Source organism: Stigmatopora nigra, chromosome 10 (genome assembly GCF_051989575.1).
Source record: "Stigmatopora nigra isolate UIUO_SnigA chromosome 10, RoL_Snig_1.1, whole genome shotgun sequence".
NCBI classification, from domain to species: Eukaryota; Metazoa; Chordata; class Actinopteri; order Syngnathiformes; family Syngnathidae; genus Stigmatopora; species Stigmatopora nigra.
In genome coordinates this window covers 10,806,963-10,819,699 of record NC_135517.1, presented here as the reverse complement: position 1 = coordinate 10,819,699, position 12,737 = coordinate 10,806,963, and the positions used below count along the sequence as shown (strand labels likewise).

The 12,737-nt window shown below is 39.4% G+C and overlaps 2 protein-coding genes across 3 annotated transcripts in view; one reads left to right on the top strand and one right to left on the bottom strand.

The window, feature by feature from the left end:
* The window catches only part of ppm1j (protein phosphatase, Mg2+/Mn2+ dependent, 1J), a 148,079-nt gene that overhangs the window by 111,807 nt on the left and 23,535 nt on the right, over window positions 1-12,737 (top strand). The window contains exon 8 of the mRNA XM_077726762.1: window positions 9,766-9,961. The gene's annotated coding sequence lies outside the window, so the exon portion shown is untranslated. The remainder of the gene's footprint in view (window positions 1-9,765; window positions 9,962-12,737) is intronic.
* Window positions 1-12,737, bottom strand: part of tafa3a (TAFA chemokine like family member 3a) — a 59,122-nt gene that overhangs the window by 33,948 nt on the left and 12,437 nt on the right. The window lies entirely within an intron of this gene.

The following is a 12,737-nucleotide window of genomic DNA, read 5'->3' as shown; positions in this document are numbered from 1 at the left end:
ATACATTCCTGTCTTCGATTAAACATCCGTCCAATGGCCCCTCCCAGCCGAAATGGATGCGACGTCTTGCCCCATCAACAGCATTCACATCTAATGGCTGCCAGCCCTTTTGGGTACAACATAGCAAGTGTTTCATTGACCTAAGAGTAATATTGTAAACTCAAAATCTTCCATAGCAAATCTTTCACTTGTCGCATATCACGATTTGGTTGCTTTTGATTCATTTCCATGTTAAATATAAATCTGATCAAGTCAATTTGGCGTCACTATTTACCCCTGCAGCAAAAAGTATTTTGTTGCTTTGGCACACAACATTCCAAGGCGTGAAAAGCATCCGACATTAACCGCGGGCCCGAGCACAGCCGTAAGCCGTAATAAGATCAAAGTAATGCTAAGTGGATCTTCAAGCTTTATTACCGGGTTTTCATCCGACAATGTGTCTGGCGGAGCAGAAAATTATCGGGCCGTTTTTTAAAGCAATGGAAGTCACCGGAGAATAAACAGCGTTTCACTCGGTGTCCTCACGCGGGTGCAATTAAGCCGTTGCTGACGGACGCCGCAGATAAGACGCGCCGAGCTGACTGATGGCGCCGTTGCTCGGCCCCTCCGTTCGTTTTAAGACTTTAATTAAAATCCAACTTGCCCGACAACGTCACTTGGTGTGGAGATTAACGACACTGCATTAACATGAATGGTTTTGATAAAAATGTTTATGTTCTACTAAAGCAACACTTTCAAAAGGGTGGTGGTGGGCGTTTGTGCTAAATGGACTTAACAAAGGAAACCCCATTTCATTGTTCCATTCCAGAAAATCACTATGATCCAGTACTTTATATTAATGTAGAATTCATTTGTAACCCATTTAAAAAGACAATGCCACGGTCTCAGGACGTATTTTACTGGATTGGATATTTTAGACTTGACTGAGGCTGGACCAATATAGTGCTTTTCTTTGCAAAAGAAACCCCAAAAATCACTAAATACAGTTTTAATCCCATTTTTTGTATGCCAGGAAGCCATAGTAAAAACCTAAATAGAAAATACAAATACGTACACTTTGTGTACACTTAAAAAGTAAATCACAATGATATTTTTTTCACATAACCCATTTTATTCATGTATTTATTTATTTTTTCAAATCACATTATAGTGTGATACTTTTATTGATATAAATAGTATTTGATTCTTTCCCTTTGTGAACATTGATTTGATACACACAAGTCATGTAACTTGTAAGTCAAGTTCCTTTTTGGTCTTAATCTACTTAAATGAATGCATTGCCATAATATCCAACTCCTAATAGTCCTGGCACAGCGTTAAATCAAATTTTATCACAGTGTTATCAATTATTGCCTTTTTATGATTCAATAATCAACAGCGCGGGCTAGCGAAGCAGCTAAAAGGGTTCAATACTGCCGAGTGAATAATTGAAGTGTTACTAATTACAGAGCTGCATAATGACTGATGGTGTGTGTGTGTGTGTGTGTGTGTGTGTGTGTATATCGAGAAATAATTACAGCTAACAACTCGGTCGGAGGCATTGAAATATGCACAGACGAACCATGTGCGGTGGATTCGGCGTGCGGCAGACGTGATTAATGACAGTGTCACCTGCGCACCTTCAACCTGACACCGATAGAAAGCCAGCTTCTGTTTGCATGTCGCTACTGTGACATAAGTTAGCGCGACACCGGGCGGGTTTTCGTCTGCTCCGAGCTGGCAAATTTAATTGTAAACCTCACTCACAATGTGCAAAAACATGAAGTGGTATTTTAATTGGAATATAGTTGTCAAAATACAACAGAGTTTTATGAATTGTTTCTAATGGGCGCACCACTTTTATTGGGCGTAATGGTGGTTGATAAGAATTAGTGTTCCATTTTATTGTCCAATCAGATGACAGATTCTGCCTGCAATTGTAGCCATGGTCATATAACCACACCCACAATGAGTTTGGAGGGAGGTCAGGTGGGATGTGTCACATTACCAACAATGGGCGACAAAATGAAGCTTTTCAAAATCAAAGGAAAGACTTAGCAAGTCGTTTTTTACATTAGCTGAGGCTGTCGGCACCATACTTTGAATCTGATGAGATCTACTGATAGAAGTACCTTGGCAATGAACTGGTTGATCGCGATCAACGTGATTAATTAATTATTTGCGGAATTTAAGGCTTTTTTCAGCCCACCCAGTGTGGCCAAATGGGAATTTTTTTACTGCTGCCCCTCAAAATGAACCGACTCCACTGTCATTAAACATTTGCATTCAAAGCCTCAGTTTAAATGAATTGGACATCTATTGTTTTTTTAATAACAGGCAAGGAGTTAACCTTTGCGAAAGGTTTGTGATGAATTGGGGAAAATATCCTTCAAATTATATAATGGAATGTTCAAATAACCCCTGCCAAAAAAGCAAAATGCAACTAGTACATGCAGTAAATGTGACATCATGTATTATATAGCCTTCTCCTTAAAATGATGTGTTTCAGCATAATTGAATTTAATATAGCTTCACTACAATATCTTTCATAATTGCATTATGGTTTTCTTTGCTTTTCTTATTAGAAATTGCGTGCAATGCTCATTCACTGCCATCTCTCCCACCATTTTGAGTTACTTTGATGACAGTTTAGGCCATGCATGTGTTAAAAAAACACACACACAATCATGCCTATGTCTATTCAGCAACGCACAAACACACACACACACACACACACACACACACACACACAAACGCACAGTTTGCTTCAGTGGTAGCGGAACAAAGTCTTTCCCCGACCCAAATCTGCTGCAGACAAATGCAATAATAACAGCATTTGCATAAAGCGAGACTCAGCTGTCGTCTCAAGCATTAAATAGGTCAGATTTAAATTTGTGAGCGCCAGTCAAAATCAGATTGGGAATAAAGTTGAAGATGGAAGCAAGTTTTTAGTTGTTATGTTTTTGAGTTTTACTTGTCAGAAATAATATTAAATCAGTCGCCACTACGGAGGGTCATTGACGACCAATCCATTTGAACAGGGAGGGTTGGTAGTGAATGAACAAATGGCAGCGAATGAGTTAAAGGTGCTATGAGATGTGAGTATGTTAAAAAATGTAATACATTACTGTAGAGAAAGATAATGATAGTACAGATAGAAAACGAATTTGGTAGACAAACATGTTTTTGTTTTTCTGGTTGTGACATCACAACCAGAATTGCTAATCATGTCTAGCTGTCTCGTACTACGCTAGCTACTAAAGATTGACAGGATGAGTGTTGATGTGACACACTATCAGACTGCAAAATTCTGCAGCAAATTCTGGATGTGAAATCATCTTCTTTTTTGGAAATTTTTCATTTTATTTTAGTGTGCTGCGAAAAAAAGACTTCATACAATCTACTTTAAATTTTAAGCCTTTTCCGACACTTTTTTGAATTTGTGGCTCTGCTCCCAGTTTAAAGTTACTTCCTGTAGTATTTCACAGCACCTTTAAAGCCAGACAGAGAGACTCTTTTTTTGCATACAGCCAGCCCCATACCTCTGGAAAAAGCACAAGTTTTTAGCCCTTGCATTATTTACAGCAAAGCAAGGTAGGGTTCCCACGTTCGGCAGAAGCGGCTTTGCGTGCATTCATAAATAATAAACGTGTGAGGAGCGTACATAAAGATGCTCAGCATGAGAGAGAATCAGCGAGGGGGAGAGGGGAAAGAAAAAAAAAACGCTGCACTTGAGTCATACAGGAAGAATGAAATAAAATGTGCATATAAAAATAGAAAATAAACATAACATTTGCATATGCGACAAGCAGGATTTTTTTTCATGTAGCATAACATACAATAACATGTGCAATGTGTGACGGTTGATTGACATCTAGGAGGGGGGGGGGTGGATGCGTGAGGGTCCATCTTAACTGTGAATTTCAATATTGAAGACAAGGTTAGAAGATATAAGTGCCAGGTGATGCACTACTTTGAATATGAGATTAGGTGAGTTTGTGAGTGAAATAATGGTGTTTATTGTGAAAGCAGCCTATCCTTTTCTGATGATTACTGAATATAAAGTATTATTATCAGAAGATTACACGATACGATGCTGAAATCCCGCTATGAGTGAGTACTTGTAGATAACACACTGATGCAGTTTATTGATACGAATATATAATTGTGAACACAGTGATTTGTGTTTCTTCACTCACTTTGTGAGTAAAATGGTGCCATTTTGATGAATCTAACCAAAGCTTTTTCGATGTTTGCTAATACCGTTCTGCCAATTCTGGGGTTAATCATCAAATTCATGAATATACCATAAACTTTCACTTCTTTGGACGATGATAAAATCTTTCCCAGTATAACAAAGAGCCTCAGTTCGATTTCAGTCACTTAAATGATATGTACAACTGAATCTGTTTCATTTCAAACAAAGCAATAAACCAAATCATTTGTAGTATTTGAGAAAATTGACTTTTAGTTGTGCCTGAGTCCAGGAGTTACAATACTCGAATTAGACCCCTCCCAAAATGCTATAAATACAGTTTGGTACATCCCTTGCTGGGTTAGATACATGGAAAAACCCAAAAAATTGGGATTAGATGTCAACCCGCTGACCTCGAGACCAATCAAGCCCGAATTTTCAAAAGCCCTGCCTTCATTGCTGCAAAGAGAGAAGCTAATGAAGGCCCCGGGAAACTGCTCGCTCGCTCGTGGCTCGTAATTGGACGTCCAAGCGAGTCGAGTCTACGTTTGGACGAGTTAATTGCGCCATGGACTTCAAAGTTGAGTTTGGTGACCTCGTGGCGATAAATCCATGAAATGATAGTGATTAACCCCCGAGAAGAGATTGAGTTCATCCAAAGAAACAAACATAACGAGGGTTAAATGGAGGCTAAAATGACTTTTACGCGGATACGCATTGCCTGTCAGTAAGCAAGTGTTATTAACACTACCACGTGAGGTTTTTTCCTTTCTTTGCTAGAAGCCTTTGCAATGTGGACTGCAGCATCTTGGCAGGCCCGTCCGCATGCATTGTGGAAGCCAAAAAGACTCCATTTCTTTTCCAATGGAAGCCGGTTTAATTTTTTGACAGCCCGGCTTAATTTCCTTTTCAGAGCGCTCCGTCAAAAGATTTTGTTATGCGTCGCTCATCGGTGTATTTTCAGTAGGGAGTCAAGCGTTTGCTTTTTTATTTTTTTGTTATTTTTACTTTTTCTTGGCCGTCTATCCTGCCTGTTTATGTGGAGCCATTTAGCGGTGAAACGAGAGCCGGGATTGAAGAGTAGTAAAGTCTGCTGTTTATTTGCTTCACTTGCTCTAAATTCTTGTATTGTAAAGAATGATGGACTTTGGAAGCTTAGTGATTTGGAAATTGTCTTCTGGGTAAGGAATGTTTTGGAAATTCTCTTAGTTTTGGTGTATTTTTAAATTTTGGGTCTTTTTTTTAACCTTTTTTAGGCATTTGGTGGTCACTTTTCAACTTACATCCAATTGATTTTGAAGCATTTTGGGCCTACCGCTCTTTTGGGGGCAATTGCATGAGACATTGTTCATTTTGTGATCATTTTTTATTTATTATATCAATTTTCTGTTTATTTTAGGCCATTTCTTGGTGACTTCTCATTGGTGATGAAGCGTTTTCAGGTTGTGTTTTGTCAATTTTGATTTTTTCTAGCTTATTTTTTTTATTATATTTTTATTTTTTTACATATTGGCTGCTATTGATGCAAATCAGATCTATTCTAACTGGCAGCAATCATTCCCTAGAGCGGAATAGACATCATTGGCACTGAAGCATGATTGTTCTCTGCCAATCCTCCCAACTCAAAAGGAATAATCATCAGATGATTTCAAAATAACTCCACATCTGGTTTCTACCAGCACTCTTCAAAACAAAAGCAGAACACACTCGTCCTTTCCAAGCTTGAGCACGGCTTCCTCACTTTTCCGCGTCAGATGGCACCCATAAATCTTTCTTATTGAAAATGTCACCGCGGCCCCACCCCGTCCGTCCCCCTCACCTCGCCGATGAACATCTACCAACCAAACAAAAACAAAAGATATATATTGTCAAAAAAAGATGAATGTTGCAGAATGACATTGGGAAGAAAATGAGGTCCAGAGTTTTATCCTACGGGTGGGGAAGTAGTGTGGGGGGGGTTCAGTGTATTTTATCGTTAAAAATGACAACGCAGCATATATCCACGTTCACCTGACCGGTGGAACGTCGTTAGAATATTCTGCTGCGCTTTCGTTTCGGACCGAACGCGATGAAAGCACTTTTTCCTTTTGAGCTTTTCGCTCGCTACCAATTATTTTGCCACGCTGACAAGTTTGACCCGCCGGCACCCCCCCCCTCCCACGCGACAATGGGTTCAAGTTCGTCAGTAAAGCGGTATCGGGTGACCGATTGGAAGCGACCGGATTAATTAAGCACCCCCTCCACCCCGGAAAGTTTCACGTGTCCGTAATTTGGTCTCACCTTCGCCACTAGAGATGCGATATCATTCGATTCCAAGCAGGAAGGCTCATTTATATATAGAATGATGTCACGGATTTCACTGTTCATTAACAGATCGTCTGACAGTGTAATTAAAAACAACTCACTGTGAGGAATTAATGACTCCGACACTCTGACACGCTCTTCCCGTGTGTAGTCATTTGACACATTTGAACTAGGAGGCCTGGTAGGGAGAATGATCATGTTTCAGCGCCATTGATGGCAATAGACAGTCCATCCAGTGTGCTTCAGTGCTAAGTCCTAGTAGCAACCGGAGGATTGGGGAGTGGCTTCTGCTTACGAGTTTCACTGTGGTTATTAACATTTTTAGGAAAAAAATAAAATTAACTTTACTGAAAATCTGTGATGTAGTGAAGCCATGATATTCGAGGGATTACTGTATTGGGGCTGCCAAAATGGGTTGTTATACATTTATTCCTGATAGTGATTCTTGTATGGTAGTGCAAACCTAAACCCAACATTTTCAGTAGAAAGTGAGTAAGGCTGGTGTGTAAAAAAACAACAATTTTGCGATGTTGTGCGACAACTTTTGACCTGCGACGTCCTCTTCTCGACCCCAGCCGCCAAATGGCCCAGAGTGATGCTGCGTCATGTTCATTAGATTTGAACCCACGTCACACTGCGGCCGAATTCCACTTACTTCCCTATCCCCTCCTCTATCCCTTTTAACCACACTTAACACTCTTTTCCACTTAGCGTCGGGCAGCCCCACGAGAGCCGGTCGTGGCACATATGCTCGGGGATGAGTCGAGTCTGAGTGGACGGAAGAGTGTACGGGCTGTTAAACACAAAAGCGGGAGTCCACTCTACCCCAGAGCTGCGCGTTAATTCCTCTAACCTCCAATCTGCAAAGCTTTAGCTCAAAGTGTCATCCAGCCACCACTTTACGTGTTATTTTCTATGTAAGCCATGAGACAAAACAGGCTAGCAGGACATGCAAATGTGCCTTTTCATGCCAAAAGATGAGAATTAGGGAGGTTTTACTTTTCAAATGGATTGGATCTGGTCTATTGCCTCCGTTGGCAGCCAATGTGTTAACCACAAAGAGAAGCAACATGTGCAGACTGTACTTCAATTTGTATTCCCGATTGATATTTTTTCTGAGAACTCAATTCTAATCTCCAAGATAAATCCGTACTAGCCTTGTCTTGCATTGCAGCTTGTTGATGGATAAAAATAGATTCTATTTATGACTTAAAACACACAAGTCTTTCCTCTCCACAACATTTGCTTTGCCATCATGTGCTCCCCAGATGGCTTTTTTTTCACAGTCAACATTAGACAGTCATTCTTTAGGTATGAACGGCCCAACTACACGGAAAAAGGAAAACAACAGAAGCAATGGGAAGGAAAAAAGGTTTGCTCATCAGGCCCTGATTCCTTTTTTTTTAAATGGGAAAACAAGAGGTAAAAAAATAGCAATACATATCGTCACACTAATTTTGTAGATGATCTCTTTGCATTGAACGTTCTAATTCCTCAGTTGGAAAAGCCAAAATAAGATCTACAATGGAGAAAAATCAACTTTAATTAACAGTGCCTCAGTTCTTCAAATGGAAAAGGGAAAACAAGAGGGTGGGTGTTGGAGGTTCCATTAGGAAACAGCAGGGAGTAAATAAGCAAATCATCATTCGCCACGTAAAACAGATTGGACATCTAAAAGCGATGAACCCATTGCAATTCACAGTAGAAGATTGAAAAGACCATTTTTTTCAGTTTTTTTTACTTGTATCAATAATTGTAGTATCACCTTATTGTAAGTTAATCATTCTTGTGTCAAATATTAGGTAGGAATTTCACAACCCTGAACACTTCACATCCATTAGCTTACTTCTCCATTGCAATTGCCATCCGTTGTTTACATGGCCACTTTTTGACACTACTTCCTCATTGTGTTCCTTTATCAGTTTGCCATGTTGTCTATCTACTCTTGCGTCCTCTCTGTTCGACTTGCATACAGGTGTGACTACAGCTCAGTAAAATAAGCCTATTTTTGCGCCTTTTGAATGCTGATAAGAAAGAAGGGGCTCCTCTTCTTACCATGCAGAAGCTTTACTCTGGGTGAAGTGTATAATCTGAATATGAATATAAATGATTGACAGTGAGGTAGGAGGACAAAATTACTAATATTCAAGTCTACAAAGACTTTCTTTTTCAAGTCAAAGCCTGGTTTATTACCTGGTAGACTGCCATTGACTGCACTAAACGTCCAATCTGTTTGAATTGGCAGGTTGGCAGCGGATGAACTCCCCGTTCAAATGGATTGGGCGTCTAAATGTGATTAAAACTTGTTGAAATTCACAGTAGGAGAAACATGATTGGACTCCTATCATCATCAATAGCAGTTTAACTCTATTTTAGATTGTATATTCATGTTTCATCTTCTAATGTGCAAAATCCTCCTACTTAAAAAAAATGAATCTGTCTGATGACAATAGTACAAAAAGCACAAATTATAATTGCATAACTACATTAGCATGCTGTGATGCAAATGGAGCGCAATTAAAAAAGATGCTAATTGAATTTCATAAAATCAAAGCTAAACACAGGCCTGAGGCGGAGCTCCCGTACACAAAAAAACATATTTTATTACTCAAATTAAAAGTGCAAACTAAATCCACCCAGCCATAAAAAAAGTTACACTTGATGGTTTATTTCGGAATACTTTAACAATATTTATTTAATTATTGTATCATAAATTGGGTTTACTAACAAGAGTGAAAATATCTCGCCGGCAGGAGTTCTACCCTCATTTGTCTCTACCCTTCTCCACCTGTGATTTGGCAATACTAACAGTTACTAACGAGCATTTGTCACAAAGGCTCCTTTCTCTCCTTCCAAACAGACGTTTTTCCCGAATATCTCCCATCATGAGCAGGCAAGCTGGCGGCAAGCTGCGCTCGCGCCGTAAACATTTGATTGCAATTTACCAAGCGGTCGGGAAGCGCCCAAACGAGCAGGAAAATCGATTATTTTGCGAGGTATTGTCAGAAAACTTTACACCAAGGGGATTGTCTAAACTTTTTTTGCAGCTTTGAGAAAAATCAAAGTGTAACATTTTTGAAAAATGATGTTTTTAAAATAGATTGTATTGTAAATGCCACATCTATTGCCGTCAATGGCATCAAACGTAATTATTCAATACCACTCTCCCCAATTGGAATGCATTTGACCTTTACAGCAGCCGATGGCAGTGAATTAATTAAAGGCTGCTAGCATCCAAATAATCCTGAGGTCTCATCTCTCATCTCTGATCTCATTTTCTTCCGCAGCTTCAACAGGGAAGGCCAGACATCCCTCTCCCCCAGCCACTTCATCCAGCTCTTCTGGGAGTATCCCAAGGCGTTCCAGGGCCAGCCAGGAGACATAACATCCCCAGCGTGTCTGAGGTCGAGCCGTGGCCTCCTCCCAAACGTGCCCGGAACACCTCCCAAGGGAGGCCTCAAGATGCCCGAGCCAACTGCTAAGGTATGAGGATTTATTAGTAAATAGTGAAAAAATAGTAAACGCAACTTAAAACATGATTAGCGTTAGGTTAGCGCTTCGGCCTCACAGTGGGAGACCTGGGTTCTAATCCAGGTCGATCCACCTGTGTGGAATTTGCATGTTCTCCCCGGGCCTGTTTGGGTTTTCTCCGGGTACTCTGGTTTCCTTCCCACATTCCAAACACATGCATGCTGATTGGACTCCCTAAATTGCCCCTAGGTATGGGTTAGGCTCCGGCTCCCCCTCCCAAGTCAGGATAAAGCAGTTCAGAAAATGAATGAATAAATTAATGAATGTTTAACAACATGAAATCTTACTGTCTATTTAAAATTATACATATAAGAAAATTACATACAACCATCATGGCTCTTTATCAGATGGGATATTTTAAAAAGAAACAAAACAAAATTATGTAATTCTACACCGTTTCTTAAATTGATTGGAATTAATGTAGAGACACCGTTTAAGTGATTAAATCCGTTGAATGTTTAAGATAAGAAATGCAACAGAATGTAAGCAGGACTTAAGATTCTTTTGTGGCCATATTCAATGCTATTTTCCTCATTTGTACATCCTGTGCTCCACACTTTGATAATGACGTCATATGGCTAAAAATAACATTTTTAGACACTTTCTTTGGGCTCGGGTGAAGGGAATGTCCTGTTTTCCGCGTTCAGATCGATAAAAGCTTTTTATATGTATTTTAAGAAAATGAGAAAGGAAGCTCTATGCCCAGAGCCCGTGTTCTCTTCGAGAGTTATTCCTGGGGGGTGCAGGAGGCAGGCAGGAGCAAACACAGCCACACACTCATTATTTTTAGTCCTGTTTGCTCTGGGCTCAGCACCGAAATGCCCTCTGCTTCCTCCTTCTCCTCCTCCTCCTCTTCTTCATTTTCCTCTCTCAGCGGCAGAGAAAGAAATGGAAGGAGGGCCGAGGACACGGCGTACACATTAAAATAAAAAATGTAGGAAATGACAATCGACAATTGGACGGTTCGTGTGAGCCTAAATGCTCACTTGGTGGAGGAAATGGAACACTCGCGTTGAAAGACTTTCCACATTTGAACTACGTTCAAGTCTGAGGCATCCATTAAATGTGTTGTTGTGCCAATGCTTTTATAGGCAATGAAAAACATTTGAATGATTATGAATGTCGGCCTAGAAAAATCAATTGAAACGCAAAGTGATACCATTTAAAAAAAAAAAAAACTATGGCTTTGTATGTGGTGATGCAAGAAAAAGAGACCATTCTATTTGCAGTTAAAACTGTGAAGAATAATCTTGTAGATATTTAATATTATGTATACAATTAAGCTGCTAAGGATGCTACATGATAGTGGAAAAATGACAAAAATATCAGTAAAATTATATGGTGACAAACAATAACCACTGGAAAAAAATGGTGAAGAATAATAATTATACTAATAAACGTTTTCCCTATTGCATTGGCAATAGTTGAAAATATGAATAAAAAATGCTCAAAATTGACTAGACTGATGCACAACATACTTTCAAAAGTTTTATATTTCATAAATAATGATAAAATAACTTGTGATTTAATGTAATGTTAGTAATGCACATTTCACGTCTGAAAAAGCAAAGATACAAAACTACAGAGGTGGAAAATAACTTTCATAGATTTAGACTAGACATAGAAATTATTTTAAGAATGAACCCATACATTAAAAACCTGACATATGTTCCAATTTAATTTTTTTAAAGTCATTGCCCAACCTTATGAATTTATGGCTTTACAAAATCTCGCACTCTTTCAGTGTACTTCCACCGTCAACCACTATTTGGCTGTAGTCTAATCACACTAACACTAATGCTGCGTACATTTTACCAGCAAAAAAAAAAAGAGTTTAAACAGGAAATTATAAATTCATAAAATCATTACAGAAGCCATGCGAAAAGTTTCCAGTTAAATGCTGCCATTGGCTGGCAAAGCAATGGGAAAGATCTGATTGTGGCGCAAAGGGCGTCGTGCTGCTTTTACATGGAAGCCCGAGACGAAGCGTGCATGATCTATCATGCTGGGCCACCTGCTTTCTCCAAAAGAAGCACATTGAAATGCCACACAGCTGCTGCGCTCAGCCGAGCGGAGAAAAAATAACACTACAGCACAAAAGGCGACTCCCGGTGTCTGTGCCAATATAGTAGATACAGTATAGTACAGTACAGTGTGCGAAAACGTGGTGAGCTTTATTACAGTATAGTTGTTGTTGTTGTTGTTTTTTTAATTGCTGTGTAAGGGCATCAACGATAACAATGCCAGCATTTTTGTGCCGTCTTCCAATAGTATGGGCACAACACCGACAATAAGAATGTCGACAATCTAACTGGAATTGGAATTTGGCACTTTTTTAATGTTGGATGATAATTGCCAGTTGTCTGATTATTTTGTCAGGCTTAAATTAAAATACTTTTCCAATGGAATCCAAGGATTGTAGTTTTCTGTAAATTGGATTATGTAATAGCAGTTTAGGATGTACACCCCCCCACTTACCTATTTTTTACCTTGGTTTTAGAGCATTGGTTTGCATTAGTATTTTTTGGTTTATTAATGCAACAGTTGTTGGTACTGTATTCATTCATTTTCTGAATCGCTTATCCTCAAGGGCTTTGTAGGGTGATGTAGCCAATCCCAGGGAACTATGGGCACCAGGCAGAGGACATTTTTTTGAATTATTGGCCGGCCAATCACATAGCACATGAAGATGGACAACCAATAATAGTTATGGGCAATTTAGAGTGTA